Consider the following 17,170-nt stretch of genomic DNA (forward strand, 5'->3'; position numbering starts at 1 on the left):
TTACTTGAGTTCACTGTAGCGAAGTTTCACAGTCGTTGGTTACAAAATTCTGTCGTTACAACAATTTGTTTCTCTTTGATACAAGCGCAGCAAGCGTAACGAGTATGTTCGTGACGTACTACACGGAATTCCAATAGAAATGTACGTATTTTGTGACGTCACGTTATTGCGTTTCCTATCCCTTTACTCTATTATCTATGATTAAACATAAGATAAAAAGAATTAAAGGATCGATTGTGGGTTCTTGTTGGTTGTCATTAGTAACGAAGTATTAATTGTGGGATGAGCTGTATCAGTGATGTTCATCCTTGGTTCATCTACGGATATACCAAGAAGGGCACTTTATGTGAGCTGGTTTGCTCATTTTGACTTTAGAAAACAGTCTGGGCCGGCTTTTCAAGTCATATGTCAGTGTACAAATAAAGCAAGCAGGAAGACACTGGTAACAGGAAAGAGCCAGCTGAATTAAAACTTGAAGAATTTTGTGCAGTATGAGAGGAGCAAATATTTTGGCAGATCGCAAAGGGGCTATATTCTGCGAACATCACTGAATTGTATGCATGGAGTTATTAACAGCCGGACTAATGCTGTATTCAATAGTGAACTGATTTTTTCTGTTGCACAAATTCAAGGATGTGTCTGACTGCTAGCCTTGAATCAGGCCAAATGCCAAAACTCCAAGATCAACCAAATCTCAATTATAAGCCTAGCTATGCAAACCATGCCCATAGCCACCAGGCAAATGTGATTTGGACCAAGATGTGTGTGTAATTTCAATGTATCTAGTCAGACCGGAAATGGAACACTTACATTAATTACATACCACCTAAGAATCCTAGGATTTCTTAAGTGTAACATTTCACATTCTTCACTTCAAACAAAACAGGTTAAATTTGTTCATCTATTTTCAAGTGATTCCCAGTCCAGCTGCATGGTCCATGAAATTACAGTGGGATCACATGTATTTGTTACAGTGTGGGCTGCTCTGTGTTGGATCTACTCTAGAGTTGAGATTTCAAGGTAGACTGCCAATGTACCGACACTGTTGTAGCATATTTAAGTGAAGGACAAATGAATACAGTAATGCTAGATTATTTAAGTATACAAATTTTTCATAATGAAATTGATATCCCATTTTGATTTGTATTTTTGTAACATATTCAAGAACAAGAAGTTACCACCCTTTTAATCTCCAACCGCTGTCATTAAATAACCAAGATCTCACCAGTCCTTGTTTTTTCCATCTACAATTTTGCTTTGGAACAATAATTATCTAAAGGCTCTAATTCATATTTAGTATTTAAATCTGTAATTCACCTTGTTGTGGTTTTACTAATTTTATTCTTCATTTCCTTTGAAGTTGTACAGTATAGGTAAACAAAGATAAATTTTCTCTCCCATCTTATTCTAGGACTGAGAAAAATTTACTTATTTGTATACAGGCTCAAAATTGAGAAAATATAAAGCAAGTGAATCAAGACTAATGGTAGTGAGTCGCGCGGCCAGTAAAGCAGAAACGCGCGCCGCAGACATTAAATTAATATTATACAGTCAGTTTGCTTTTGGATATTTAATGTCTCCAACTGTAACAAAAATTCAATGAATCCAAGCATGCATCTCATCGCTGGTTGTCTGAACATTCTGCAAGTGATACCTCACTCAATCAACCATATATTCTGTTTATTAGACTGAATAAAGTCATGATCACCTAGACTTTTCCTGTCACCAGTAACTTTCTAGTTAATTTCTCTGTGGATATTACGCTCTGAAACTGAATAAATTGAGTGGTCTTCTAAACTATTTATCTTGTCAAGATCACCAGAAGCAACTGACATCCAATCAGCTACTGTATTGTAGTAACAAAACTTGCCTTGGTCATGCAATATATGAATTGAAGAGACCTGCTTGATATATCAGGTAATAGAATAATGTACTGCATGAAACAGCTATTAATATTTTATTATTATCCTATTTCATTTCCTGGAAGTTTCACTGATGAATGCAACTTCAGCAATGATAGCGACTAGACAAGCTGTAAGTTTTGATTCAGAAAACATTCCATTCTGTAAAATAGACCCCATCCTGGATTCAACTCACTACTCAGGCTAAGATATCTGACATTATGTAGTCCACTATTCTGCTAATGAATCATTGATGTTCACACAATATAGCCTCCTTGAGGTATCTGAATGTTTGCTCCTCACACACTGCACAAAATTCCTTTAGATTCTGTTTAGCCTGACAGAGTTGATTCAGCTTGTCACCATACTTGTTTCCTTTGTAGTGTAGCTACATACTGCCGGATTTATGCCTATTAGAAAGGCTGAGCCTCAGATTGTACATTCTAAAGTCAAAGTAAGCAAAAACAACTCACATATTAGCAAAAACAAGTCATACATTAAGTTACCTACTTGATACATCCGAAGATAAACAGCAAGAACCCACAATCGATACTTAAGTTCGTTTTATCTTTCTTGGGGTACGTTTGTTTACCAGCTGGAAGTGCCACCGATAACTTGTACAGCAATGGTAAGCTGCAAGCTTCAATTTGAGAAAGCATTCCGTTCCGTAGTTTAGTCCATCATTCCGTTCCGTTCCGTAGAATAGACCCCACCGAAAAGATATACGTAGCTAGCTATCTCCGGTATCGAGGAAATACTCTAATACAGCAGTCACTTGTAATCTATAATGAAATAGTCACAGATAGAGAGAGCATTCGTCACCAGAACACTTTTTAAAAAGGACTAATTTTTTGTATTATATTAATTTTTATGCTTGCCATATCTATTATTACTTTGGTCTTTGTAGTCGCACGTGACTGAGGAATTGTATGACACTTCATCAGTTTTGATGGTCAAAAAAGAACGGTACAGTAAAGCCTGTTGACCAGGACACCTGAAAATGAAGACACCTGCATAATATGTGACCGGATTTCACATAACAAGGCTTCCACACACACAAAATCAATCTTACGATTTTACCAGAAATGGATTGCTGGTCTAATACACTATCATATTTCACACTGTACTTCCTTCAGCACTGACAAGTCTGGTTTCTGTAGCAGCTTTCTTCCGACCCTGTCAAAGCCACGAGTGTGAGATTGGCACCATTAAATGGCCATGGCTCTGTGATAATGGTGTGTAGTGAGCTGGGACTTCACAGAGAGCTCGCCAATAGTGTTCTCAGTCAATTTGGAGTAATCTGAGTGCCATGGAGGGCCATGGAGAGCCCAAACTTGGCCTCTGGATTCCAATCGTCTTCTTACTTCATTTTATACCCGTATATTAAGATCACCGTCCACCCCCACCCTCCCACCCTATTAGTACCGCCTGTGATATTATTACCCGCTCGAAAAAAGCTGCTCAAAACAGGGCAAATTTTGGGTATCAGAAATGTATACACCCACTCAGTGATAGCTAGTGAACAGATGAACAATTGGTGCAAATTTTGTTTGCACAGCTGTAGGCACTGGGAAGTTATTACACAATGATTCCTTAAAATCGCCATATCTCCTAACAAAGCTTTGTGCGTCGAAGCCTTGTTTTGTCAAATTCAGTCACATATGGACAGATGGTAAATTGGTAATGGACCCAAAATATCTCTTAGCATGTAAACTGTCCAGGACACCTTGATAACCCAAGGTGTCCTAACTTGATGTAAAAAAACCTAAGGAAGTCAAAGAAAAAAAAAGCTGAGCAGTGATTGCTTATGACATAAAGCAGACCACCTGTGACTGGATACAGTGATCCACTGGTCTTTTTCTGGTAATTGCAATCTTGTAATAATGTTTGACCGAATTTTGGAATATCACCCGCAGTGTTGGGCAAGTTACTTTGTAAAAGTAACTAGTTACATATTACATATTACCCATAAAATATAGTAACTATAATGATATTACATATTATATTACTTTGCGTCCACAGCCTTAAGCTGTCACGTGTGAAGCTACCACCTTATCACATGACATGATTGCATTGTTGGACAATGTGCAAATCTTGGTTATAAGTAAGAAGCTGGTGAATAAGCTTCATTCAGTAGGCTCCATTACTTCATTGTGGCTAGGCGTTACTCAGTAGATTACTAACGAGATTAGAAACTTCGTTACTTGTAGTAATAATCTAATCAAAAACAGCCAAACTGTAAAAAAAGGAGTGCGGCCTTTGAAAAGGGTATGGTGAAAAAAGATGTGAAATCCAAGGTGGCGGCCAAGAAATGGCTGTGATGGTAGGTTAATGGTAAAAATTTTAATAATGACAATTCAGGTGAATTTTGTGCCAAGACCAAATTCACCTGAATTGTCGTTATTAAAATTTTTACCATTAACCTACCATCACAGCCATTTCTTGGCCGCCACCTTGGATTTCACATCTTTTTTCACCATAGCCTTTTCAAAGGCCGCACTCCTTTTTTTTACAGCTTGGCTGTTTTTGATTAGATATCACTTCTTTTTGTATTTTTATACCCCAAAGCCGGCCTATGGCCAGCTTTGGGGCCTTTTTAACCTATATTTTTTTCTTTACCACCGGAAAAAGAAAAAGATGAAGCAGATTTTATAAATACTTTAACTCATTCTGATTTTATCAGTAAATGTACAAATTATATATATAATGCATATATTTATTACATGTCAATTAATCCCCACAGGATAATTTGCAGCTGATCTCTCTACTGGGTGACTTGAAATGTAGCTGAACTCTCTACAGGGTGATCTGCTTGTACGTAGATGAACTCTTTACAGGATTCTCTCTACAGGGTTACTTGACGCTAGCTGAACTCTCTGCAGGGTTATCTGTTTGTAGTTGAATTCTCTACAGGGTGACTTGTTTGCAGTTGAACTCTCTACAAGTTAACTTCTTCTAGCTGATCTGTCTACAGGGTGACATGTTTCTAGCTGGTCTCTCTACAGGGCAATTTGTTTGTAGCTGAATTCTCTACAGAGTGATGTGTTTGCAGCTGAACTCTCTACATGGTGGTTGCTTTGTAGCTGAACTCTCTAAAAGGTGACTTCTTCTAGCTGAACTCTCTACAGGATGATCTTTTCATAGCTGAACTCTCTACAGGATGATTTGTTTGCAGCTGAACTCTCTACATGATGATTTCTTTGTAGCTGAATTCTCTACAGGGTGATTTGTTTGTAGCTGAAATCCCTACAAGGTAACTTCTTCTAGCTGATCTTTCTACAGGGCGATTTGTTTGTAGCTGAGTCCTCTACAGGGTGTTTGTTTGCAGCTGAATTCTCTACATGGTGGTTTCTTTATAGCTGAACTCTCTACAAGGTGATTTGTTTGTAGCTGAACTCTCTACAGGTGATTTGTTTGTAGCTGAACTCTCTACAAGGTGATAATTCTATAGGTGATCTCTCTACAGGATGACTTGTTTCTAACTGATCTCTCAACAGGGTGATCTGTTCATAGCTGAACTTTCTACTGGGTGATTTGTTTGCAGCTGAACTCTCTACATGGTGGTTTCTTTGTAGCTGAACTCTCTACAAGGTAATTTCTTCTAGCTGAACTCTCTACAGGGTGACTTGTTTCTAGCTGATCTCTCTACATGGTAGTTTCTTTGTAGCTGAACTCTCTACAATGTGACTTCTTCTAGCTGAACTCTCTACAAGGTGACTTGTTTCTAGCTGATCTCTCTACAGGGTGACTTGTTTCTAGCTGAACTCTCTACAGATGATTTGTTTGTAGCTGAACTCTCTCATTGGTGGTTTCGTTGTAGCTGAACTCTCTACAAGGTAACTTCTTCTAGCTGATCTTTTTACAGGGCATATTTTGTTTGTAGCTGAGTTCTCTATAGGGTGATTTGTTTGCAGCTGAACACTCTACATGGTAGTTTCTTTGTAGCTGAACTCTCTACAATGTGACTTCTTCTAGCTGAACTCTCTACAGGGTGACTTGTTTCTAGCTGATCTCTCTACAGGGTGCAGCTGAACTCTCTACAAGGTGACTTCTTCTAGCTGAACTCTCTACAGAGTGATTGATTTTTTTTGCAGCTGAACTCTCTACATGGTGGTTGCTTTGTAGCTGAACTCTCTAAAAGGTGACTTCTTCTAGCTGAACTCTCTACAGGATGGTCTTTTCATAGCTGAAATCTCTACAGGATGATTTGTTTGCAGCTGAACTCTCTACATGATGATTTCTTTGTAGCTGAACTCTCTACAGGGTGATTTGTTTGTAGCTGAACTCCCTACAAGATAACTTCTTCTAGCTGATCTATTTACAGGGCGATTTGTTTGTAGCTGAGTTCTCTACAGGGTGTTTGTTTGTAGCTGAACTCTCTACATCGTAGTTTCTTTGTAGCTGAACTCTCTACAGGGTGACTTGTTTCTAGCTGATCTCTCTACAGGGTGACTTGTTTCTAGCTGAACTCTCTACAGGCGATTTGTTTGCAGCTGAACTCTCTACAAGGTAACTTCTTCTAGCTGATCTTTCTACAGGGTGATTTTTTTGTAGCTGAATTCTCTACAGGGTGATTTATTTGCAGCTGAACTCTCTACAAGGTGGCATCTTCTAGCTGAACTCTCTACAGAGTGATTGATTTTTTTGCAGCTGAACTCTCTACATGGTGGTTTCTTTGTAACTGAAGGGGTGGATCTAGGATTTTCGAAAGGGGATTTCCAGAGGTGCAGACACATCTGGCCATGGAGTGCAGTGACCAGTCACGGTCCAAAATGTTGACAAGGTTGTTAATTTACAATTCTTGAAATTTCAAAATGTGTGTACTGAGTTGAAAATTAACCTCACAAAACTGATTATCAGATAGATTTTGTAATCATCCCAAAATAATCTGTGTGGTGACTGTTTTATTAGAGGATTTTGATTTCATTGACTGTTCTATTAGAGTATCTTGATCTTTGAAAGGTTTGCTGGTTAGCTATGCTTGCTAACCAAGTTAGTTGGTTGCTATGCTTGCTTGGTTAGCTAGGTTTGCTGGTTATACTGATGAAATGGATTCCGCATGCTGTTGCTAACAAGTGAAGTATATTGTCATGAATTAACATCTACAGGCGGATAACAATAATTCACTACTGGTAAACAAACAAACAAATGTACAGTATCTTACTGTGCAATTCACCAGAATGTTGTCCTAGCTACTTCTAAGCTCAGTTGGTACCGATGACTAGGAAAAGTATCATAGCCAGTATACAGTACAAACTGCACTCTTCACCGTCTCCTGGCAACACACATAGCAAAATAGATAATAATCTGTACATGAAATGATCATTCTATAAACAACATTTGATAGGAGGGGTACTTCTTCTCAGATGATTCAGATTTTTAGCAGACAAGTTTATTAAATTTAAACATCAATAAAGGCCTTGACAGGGGCCCGTGATATTTTTTATTCCTTTTGTTTTGTACTTTATGATGGTGTGATGAGAAAAGAGAGCGCTAAAAACAGCATTTACATTTTCCTGTTGAAAATAATATCTCGAAAATACTGAAATTTGTTGATCCACGGAAATACTTCCTCCAAACATTTGTGATTATGTGGTAACTCCGCTGCCATCAGTAACCAACGCATCATTTATGGTATGACAGAAGTGAATGAATTACAGCAAGCAGTACTAGTACTGAAAACTATAGTATAATTTTCTATCTTGATTATTCTATAGAGAGGAACGCAAGCCTTGTGGTGGTATATATATATATATATATATATATAGTGGCTGCTCCAGTGCATTCAAATATAGGACATGTTAGGTGCATAAAATCCTATGGATAAGACTATCGACTGTACTTGTCCATTTGAATACTATGTGCATGTTGCTATACTAGAAACTTTGATGCTGCCAAATTTTTAGTTCATAATGTGTCGGAAAGATATAAACTTTAAAAGGCTGGAAAATCATGTCTCTGTCTATGCATATATACAGCAAGGCCTTAGTACGTATGTTAATATAGCAGCTGCAGAGTAATGCACTGCACACACCACTGGTTCATGCAAACCATGCAGGTTACAGTGCAGGTAACTTTATCGACTAATATGGAATATGTGATTACTAAATTAGGCCACTCCAAATGTGGAGTGCAGGCAGTCTGGTAATTACCATTATCCATTATCACTGTTCAAGCTGTGTTGGCTGTGTACTACAGCTATATTACTTGTTCATGGAGTGTATATTATTTGGTTTGTCTTGAATGCTCTATTAGAGTGAAATTTATTTCTAGTATATCAATCTAATATTCATGCTTGATGTATAGGTCTAGCTACATGCCTCTGACACAGATTCAATCTTCCAATAAGCATGTCTTGGTACTATACGCAGTCTGTACAGTGTGGCAACCTTGATCACTGACCCTCCGCTCATTACACATTTAGCAAGCTATTTGAAGGCAAATAATGAACAAATGTGCATAAGGAGAAACAATATGTGAGGCAACAAAAGCACTTTTACGTGTTTAAAATCAAAAGATAATTACATTGTCACCTTAAACATTTATTTTTTGATTGTAGCTAGTGGGCATGTTGTGGCCTCAATTGGGTACATGCTGTAGTACACATCAACATGGTGGAGCAGCTCAAAGAGTGGAGTCACAAATTAAAAATCCATGTTCTATTAGGAGAGTTGACTTCTCTATTACAGTGTCATTCACTTTACAAGAGCATAATCAGCAGAGCACACACACATTTAAGCACTATTCTAGGTAGGAATACAGATTTCAATGCTGGGGTTGGTTCGTTAAAAGAACAATTGTTAGCTACCACCACAAGACGTTAATGCATACAGCATCTCCAATGTCAGCCCCCAATGCACTCAGACTGTACAATGCGTACATAATAACTTTAGCTGAGAGTGGGGCTGCATGAAAACTGAAAGAGTGCAAGTGGGCATTCTACATATGTACGTGCTACTACTATGTGTGCAAATCTTTCTGTTATTGGTTGGTGATTTTGGGCTGGATGTGTTTCCTGGTAGTATTGACCACACAATTCCATAGGATGTGAGTCGCAACTCTATGAATATTTATTATGAAAAAGAAATCACTTTGAAGTGGTCACTGCTATACGGAGAAGAAGGTATGCTTGTTGCTTGCAGTGCTTATGTATATTGTACGCAGTCTATAATACATCCATCAAGTATACTCTATACTTTAGCTATGCTGGTCTCTTGCCAACGTGGGGAACTCGGTCAGTGGTTAGTGTATGGCTAAACTGTGAGTACTTAAGCAACACTAATACTAGTCTGTCGTCAGTCTGGGGTACTCAGGCAGTGGTAGAGGTGTGGCCAAACTGTGAGCACTTAAACCACACTAATACTAGAGTGTAGCCGTACCTGATGATTTACAAATGGCCAAACACCTTTTTTATACCACATAGCTACACTTGTATTGTAAATTGGAATCAGGGAAAGTTCAATTCAAGGTGCCAGTGTGTAAGTTTCACTGTATAATGTGATTGCAGTTATTTGCAACAGGTCAACAGTTGCCTTAAATGGTATCGATCAGGTCTTAAATTGTAACAACTTACTTCACCTGATAATCTACAATTTAATTATTGTAGCAAGGCATCATTGCAGTAAAGTAATAGTGGAGTATTTCATGCCATGTATGATTTATGGATTAGATCCTATGCATGCAAGGTGACTCCCCACCTTGTGCATAAAGTTGTTATGCTGAGTAGCATATATGTGACCCCTTATCTGAGAAAATGGTCCATGTAGCCTTATCAATAGCACGAATTTGGAAACCCATAACTGAAATGGTGCCACCGTGAAATGTGGCCATGGTGTAGTCCTAACACACCACTGCGTTGTGGGGAGAATACATTGAAAGCAGGAAATGTTATGGTTAGTCAAAGTTGAGAGGCTATATGGCCCATTTTCACAGAGCCGGTCACATATAGCTAGCTACAAGGGAAGCCTCACAAAGAATTACAAGATGTCTTCAATTTGTTTCTTGGGTGGAGGAATATCATTATGTTTTAGAGAATCCTGTGTAATGATTAATGGCTTCAGTTAATATAGATCAATTAACACTGGGTGACCTCTAAAGCTTAGAAAACCAGTCTGGTAAATGGTGAAGCTTACAGTTAAACTTTGGATAATTGGATTTGGTGAAATCCAATTTTCAAAAACTGCAAAGGCAACTACAAAGCAACTACAAAGCATAAAACTTTAGCACTTGGCGCGCGCAGCGCGCCAAGTGCTAAAGTTTTATGCTTTGTATATATAATAGGATGATGGAAAGGTACCTCTATCGTCCATCCATACCTTTATTGTGAATGGAAAAGCCAAACCAAGGAACAAGTGAAGGAGATGAAAACACCAAAATCCCACAAAACAGGAGTGCATAAGTTGCAACACAAATCCTACAAAGAAATATCAATTAAAATTGACATGTACAAATGCTAGAAGATTTCATACACATGTCACTTTGTATAATATACAGTGGAACCTTGATTATCCAAACTAACTGAGGGGAAAGGGTGTTCATATAATTGAACAGTATGTAAAATTGAACATCCATACATTTATATACAGAGCTTTGCTCAACTACTCTAATAAAGCATACACTTGTTGACAAAATACTCTAATTGAGCAGTCAATTTAGCATTCGGATAATCGGATGTTCAGTTAATCGGTGTTTGAATAATTGAAGTTCCACTGTAGCAGCATATTTGGCATGGAAAAAAATCACGTGGCACATTAGGCAGTCAGTATTTGCACAAGTACAAATCTACAGAGCATAGGTACTATACAGTTTAATGGCATGGCATTTACACAGCCTATGTTTAGTCTGACTCTTATGGCTTGTGTTTTAAAATAGTTTTAAAACGGATACTCTAAATAAGTTGTATGTACATGGCTCACAATTACAAACTCTGGCTGTCACTGATTGGCAACAATGACTAATCTCATAGCACATATCACCACGGTAGAGCAAGTGTGTCCACGATTTTGGAGTGTAAGTGTTTATTTAGACTTAATTCTTTATTTTATGATACATGTATTATATTTATGTGATATTGTTACACACCTTGAATCTCACAAAAATAGGAACGTTTCCTAATGCTGTTTAGATAGTTGTGATCTGAGCACACTAATGTATGTCCAAATATAACTAGGACGAGTGGTAGCATTACAAAACCCACTGCAATAAATTATCATACATAAACACTGTTTAGATATGCACAATACTTATTATTATTATCTAACAGTGTAAGCATGTCATTATTATAATTGATTGGCATTGACGTCATTACATTTCTTGGCTGCTACTTTTGGTTTCAATTTCAGAATATTTTTATCCTGGCTTGCCACACAAATGGATATAATTACAGTGGAACTTCAGTTGTCCGGACCCCACTTATCCGGATTCTCAGTTAACCGAACTATGGAAATGACTGCTCTTTTAGAGTAGTGAATGACTGGTCTATTAAGGTAGTTGAAAATACTGATATTTTTCAAACAAATCTTTATTCTATTCTAAGGTTATTTATACACAGTTTTGAGAGATACAGACTTTTCAGACACCCCTGGTCCCAAGAAGTTCAGATGACTGAGGTTCCACCGTACCTTAGGGGACAGTTTATACATCAACTATACTTTGATTAAAAATTGCATTCAGCAATAACAACACACCCACACAACACACACAAATACCCAACACACACTGTACTACTACTACTACTACTACTACTACTACTACTACTACTACTACTACTACTACTACTACTACTACTACTACTACACACACACATATACACACACACAAAAGCAAAGCCTTCAGCTGCCATACTAGCACAATCCTGCCTACCCAGTAAACCAGCACTGGGACACCTGTGTGCTATACTCAGATGCTAGGAGTCAGCACAGGAAAATCCTCCTGGACAGGACTATATAATAAAGTGCAGAAGGCTGTACTATGTCCAACAGGTGATGGCGTAGGTACCCAAAGTCCCACCTGGACCTTCAACCGTGAAATGGGCAGTTGGCATTTACTTTCCCAGTTAATACCAGGTACCCATTGATGCTACAACTGGGTGGACTGCTTCCCCAGTTGACTGATGCTCTAGTTGCTGCCACTTGGCAGCATAGCAAAGTGGCTAGAGCATCGGAATTGAAAGATTCCCAGTTTAATGCTCACTTATGCCAAATTAGTATTGTTGTTTCCTTGAGCAAGAAACTTTACTCACATTGCTACAGTCTACCCAGCTGTTAATGAGAACTGGCAGCCTGGTGTCAACTGGGGAAATAGCCCACCCAGCTGTAAGATCAATAGGTACTTGGTATTAACTGGAGAAGCAAACCATGTCTCACACAGCAGGTGAAGGTCCAGGTGGGACTTGGGACAAACACATTGAACACAGACAACGCTACACAACACTGACACAATAACTATTACAACTGTAGTAAAATAACATTCAAGCCATTGAGATGTCAACCACACTGTAGCCTGGTGCTGAAAGAAGTGCTGACTATATATATCTAATCCAAAACAGCCAAGCTGCAAAAAACAGTGCGGCCCTCAAAAAGGTTATGGTGAAAAAAGATGTGAAATCCAAGGTGGCGGCCAAGAAATGGCTGTGATGGTAGGTTAATGGTAAAAATTTTAATAACGACAATTCAGGTGAATTTTTGTGCCGCTTGGTCTTGGCAAAAAATTCACCTAAATTGCCGTTATTAAATTTTTTACCATTAACCTACCATCACAGCCATTTCTTGGCCGCCACCTTGGATTTCACATCTTTTTTCACCATAGCCTTTTTGAGGGCTGCACTGTTTTTTACAGCTTGGCTGTTTTGGATTAGATTTCATTTCATTTTGTATTTGCATACCACAAAGCCGGCTTTGGGACTTTTTTAACCTGTCTTTTTTTTCTTTACCACAGGAAGAAGAAAAGATGAAGCAGATGTACTTTAAATATCTGATTTTATCAGTAAATGTACAAATTATATATATAATACATATATTTATTACAGAACTCTCCATGGTGGTTTCTTTGTAACTGAACACTCTACAAGGTGACTTCTTCTTGCTGCCCTCTCTACAGGGTAAATTGTTAGTAGCTGAACAATCTACAAGGTAACTTCTTCTAGCTGATCTCTCTACAGGGTGATTTGTTTGTAGCCGAACTATCTACAAGGTAACTTCTTCTAGCTGATCTCTCTACAGGGTGATTTGTTTGTAGCTGAATTCTGTACAGGTGATTTGTTTGCAGCTGAGCTCTTTACAGAATGGTTTCTTTGTAGCTGAACTCTCTACAAGGTAACTTCTTCTAACTGATCTTTCTACAGGGCAATTTGTTTGTGGCTGAATTTTCTACAGGGTGATTTCTTTGAAGCTGAACTCTCTACATGGTGGTTTCTTTGTAACTGAACTCTCTAAAAGGTAATTTCTTCTAGCTGATCTCTCTACAGGGTGATTTGTTTATAGCTGAACTCTCTACAGGTGATTTCTTTGCAGCTGAACTCTCTACATGATGGTTTCTTTGTAGCTGAACTCTCCACAAGGTGACTTCTTCTAGCTGATCTCTCTACAGGGGATTTGTTTGTAGCTGAACTCTCTACAGGTGTTTTGTTTGCAGCTGAACTCTCTACATGATGGTTTCTTTGTAGCTGATCTCTCTACAGGGTGAATTGTTTGTATCTGATCTCTCTACAGGGTGACTTGTTTCTAGCTGATCTCTATACAGGTTACTTGTTTCTAGCTGATCTCTGGAATTCTCTTCAGGGTGACTGCTCTATTAGGATGACTGCTCTATTAGAGTATCTCGATCTCGCACTTGCTGCACCAAGTTGGATTTCGTGTTATAACTCCGTGGCTTTAAGTCTGATTCTTCTACACCATTGAAGAGCCTTTCTAAGATGATTACTCCTTCTATACAGCGATTATCAAAGCATTCGCCCTAGCGGTTTATCTGGTAGGCGTGGCAAGGAGTCGTTTTTTATTAGCTAATCTCGATTGCGTAATTGTTACGCACTGTTCGTTTTTTCGTTGTATCTTCCTGGTATTTAGCTCGATTTCTTTCAAACCACAAAAGGTTTGAGGTTCAATAGTTAACCTATTCACCCACCGATTCTCGGCTTCTTTCCATACGCGGTTTACCCTGTACGCGTGACAACATATTAGTGTTATTTTTCGTGAATAATCAATCATAACTCTTTTTCTGTTTATTTTATCTTAGCCAAAGTTGGTACAGAGATGCGCCTTTATACCCCCCTTCTGTGTGCCAAATTTTAAGGCAATCGGATATAGCGTTCGCGTTTTATAGCAGTTTTTGTAAGTGTGCGAAAAGAGGAAGAAAAATAAGAAAAAAAAACGAAGAAACTAAGCCAATTTTTGAAGTCGCATATCTCGAGAACGCTTGAAGCGATTTCGCTCAAATTTGGAATGTGGAGTGCTGTAGGTGGAGGGAGTGTCCACAGCAACAATTGTCGTGTTTCATCAAGGCAGCACAGAGCTACGGAGGTGCGAAAATTGCGTTTTCTTTCTTCCTGTCAATATACTCACGAGTACGTAACTATTCTTTGTTGATCATAACACACGTACATACTGAAAACTACAACATACTACTACTTATTACCTAACTATATACTTCTATACTCACGGGTGTTACGCGCCGGCTTCTTCGGCCTTGATACTAAAAAGTCTCCAAACCATGTTCAGTATTGTTTAATGTTTACGACCAGTCTATTGGTGGCTGAAGCAAAATTTAATACCCTCACCAGACCAAAATAATTATATCTAATCCAAAACAGCTAAGCTGTAAAAAAAGTGTGCGGCCCTCAGAAAGGCTATGGTGAAAAAAGATGTGAAATCCAAGGTGGCGGCCAAGAAATGGCTGTGATGGTAGGTTAATGGTAAAAATTTTAATAATGACAATTCAGGTAAATTTTGTGAAGTGGCACAAAAATTCACCTGAATTTTCGTTATTAAAATTTTTACATTAACCTACCATCACAGCCATTTCTTGACCGCCACTTTGGATTTCACATCTTCTTTCACCATAGCCTTTCTGAGGGCCGCACACTTTTTTTACAGCTTAGCTGTTTTGGATTAGATTTCATTTCTTTTTGTATTTGTATACCCCAAAGCCGGCCTATGGCCAGCTTTGGAACTTTTTTAACCTATGTTTTTTTTCTTTACTACAGGAAGAAGAAAAGATGAAGTAGATGTACTTTAAATATTTTATCAGTAAATGTACAAATTATATATATAATACATATGTGACCGGATTTGCGAAAAGGGGTCTTCCACACACATCCAATTTGCCAACTTTGACAATTGATAACTTCAGATTGGAAAGAGCTATTGCGTTGAAATTTGGGCAGTGGTGAGTACCGCTATAGCTGAATACATGGTGAAATTTTCAGGTTAATATGTTACTTGAACACTGAGTTATGGTCTCCAACGTTTACAGAATTGGATGTGTGTGGAAGACTCCTTTTCGAAAATCCGGTCACATATATTGATTACAGAAATCTCCATGGTGGTTTCTTTGTAACTGAACACTCTACAAGGTGACTTCTTCTAATTGCTCTCTCTACAGGGTGAATTGTTTGTAGCTGAACGATCTACAAGGTAACTTCTTCTAGCTGATCTCTCTACAGGGTGATGTGTTTGTAGCTGAATTCTGTACAGGTGATTTGTTTGCAGCTGAGATCTTTCTATAAGTCTGGATCCGCCCCTGCCGAGACGTCAATAGCTATTGGGTGGTTCTTATTGACACCAGCATGCCGCTGGATATAGACACTCCGTTTTTTATTACGTAACGCAATACAAATCCATTGAGAGATGTTGCATAATCCAAGGCTAATTATTGCGAAACCGACCCTACACGTAAATAACTCACAGTATAGTGGCCGCGTCTTTTAATTGGGCGTGCAATTTGTATAGCTTCTTGGCCGCGCGCCTCACTACCGTGAGTCTGGATTGATGGAATAATGGAAAGAAATGCTCCTCTGGATCATCTACTCTATCAGCGCTATACAATCCAGTGACGGATCTAGGAATTTACAAAGGGGGTTTCCAGTTTACAAGGTGGAGATATACACTGACATGAGATACGCAAAAGTTTGCACTAGCTACATTGTCTTGTTATTGTTATTATTGTTATTTTTATGTCTGGTTTGGTAAGGTGAGACCAAAAAAAAAGGTCACAGCCTATCGATAATACATAAAATACCTTGCTACACACTGCTTTAATAATTACGTTGACTGCTCTATTAGAGTATCTCGATCGAGGCGCACGCTGCAATAATTGAAACATTTAATTGTTACGCGATCATTTTTCAAAGGGTGTTTCCGTGGAAACCTTGAAACCCCCCTAAATCCGCCACTGCAACCTATGAGCTGACGCAAAAAGTTTCACTTTGGAGAGCCTATATATTATACTTTTCTTTCTTGGAGCTGCTATGCACTTGTAATAAAGCTGATAATGAAACTGAGCAGAACATCATAATTAACAACAACCAGTAAGATGTAACTCATTGTTTAAGTCTGAGTCCTTGTAACTATAGGTTAGGTAATCCTAAGGCTGCAGCACAAGTTGCTGTCAGACCTTCAGTGTTGGTCACTGTAAAGCATTAATAATAATAATGATAAAAAGAACTGATAAAGTACAATTAACTACTAAACACATAGCTAAACAAAAGCATAATTATTTTAGTAAACATTCAATACAACACCATTCAAAATATTAATGATAAACTGCTAATGAGGAGCAATGAAATATACTATATACAACATTGTCTTAGTCTGGTAATTCACTGAATACAATTATGTATTACAAATACACGGGTGGATCCTGGGAGAGAGGCACACCCAGGTGTGAAGTTTCACAATTTATATGTATAATAATGTCATACCCTCGATTTTACAATGAGCACTGCTTGAAGGTTCTTAGTTTACTAATTTGTTAAGCTGCTTACTGTAGTTGTACTGATAGTAAAATGTCAGTAACTTTAAGTATATGGAACATAATTGTTTTACTAAGTTTTAAACTCTCAGTAAAACATCAGTGAATGCGGGTTTACTGACAAACTACTAAAATAACAAACAATTAACTGTTCCATATACTGGGGATATACCACTCTAGTAAACTAAGAAACTTCAAGCAGTGGAGCTTTTTATATCATTTGAGGCTAAGTAGTCGTAAGAGGATGTAGTTCTGCATCATATCAAAACTATTGATTTCAGAGGTCTTGCTGAGTAGTAAATAAA

General features: G+C 38.1%; 1 long non-coding RNA gene across 1 annotated transcript in view; it reads right to left on the bottom strand.

The window, feature by feature from the left end:
- The window catches only part of LOC136262300 (uncharacterized), an 89,530-nt gene extending 89,326 nt beyond the window's left edge, over window positions 1-204 (bottom strand). The window contains exon 1 of the long non-coding RNA XR_010704175.1: window positions 5-204. This is a non-coding gene — a long non-coding RNA (uncharacterized lncRNA). The remainder of the gene's footprint in view (window positions 1-4) is intronic.
- Between the last annotated feature and the right edge of the window lie 16,966 nt (window positions 205-17,170).

This window comes from Dysidea avara, chromosome 7 (genome assembly GCF_963678975.1).
Source record: "Dysidea avara chromosome 7, odDysAvar1.4, whole genome shotgun sequence".
NCBI lineage: Eukaryota > Metazoa > Porifera > Demospongiae > Dictyoceratida > Dysideidae > Dysidea > Dysidea avara.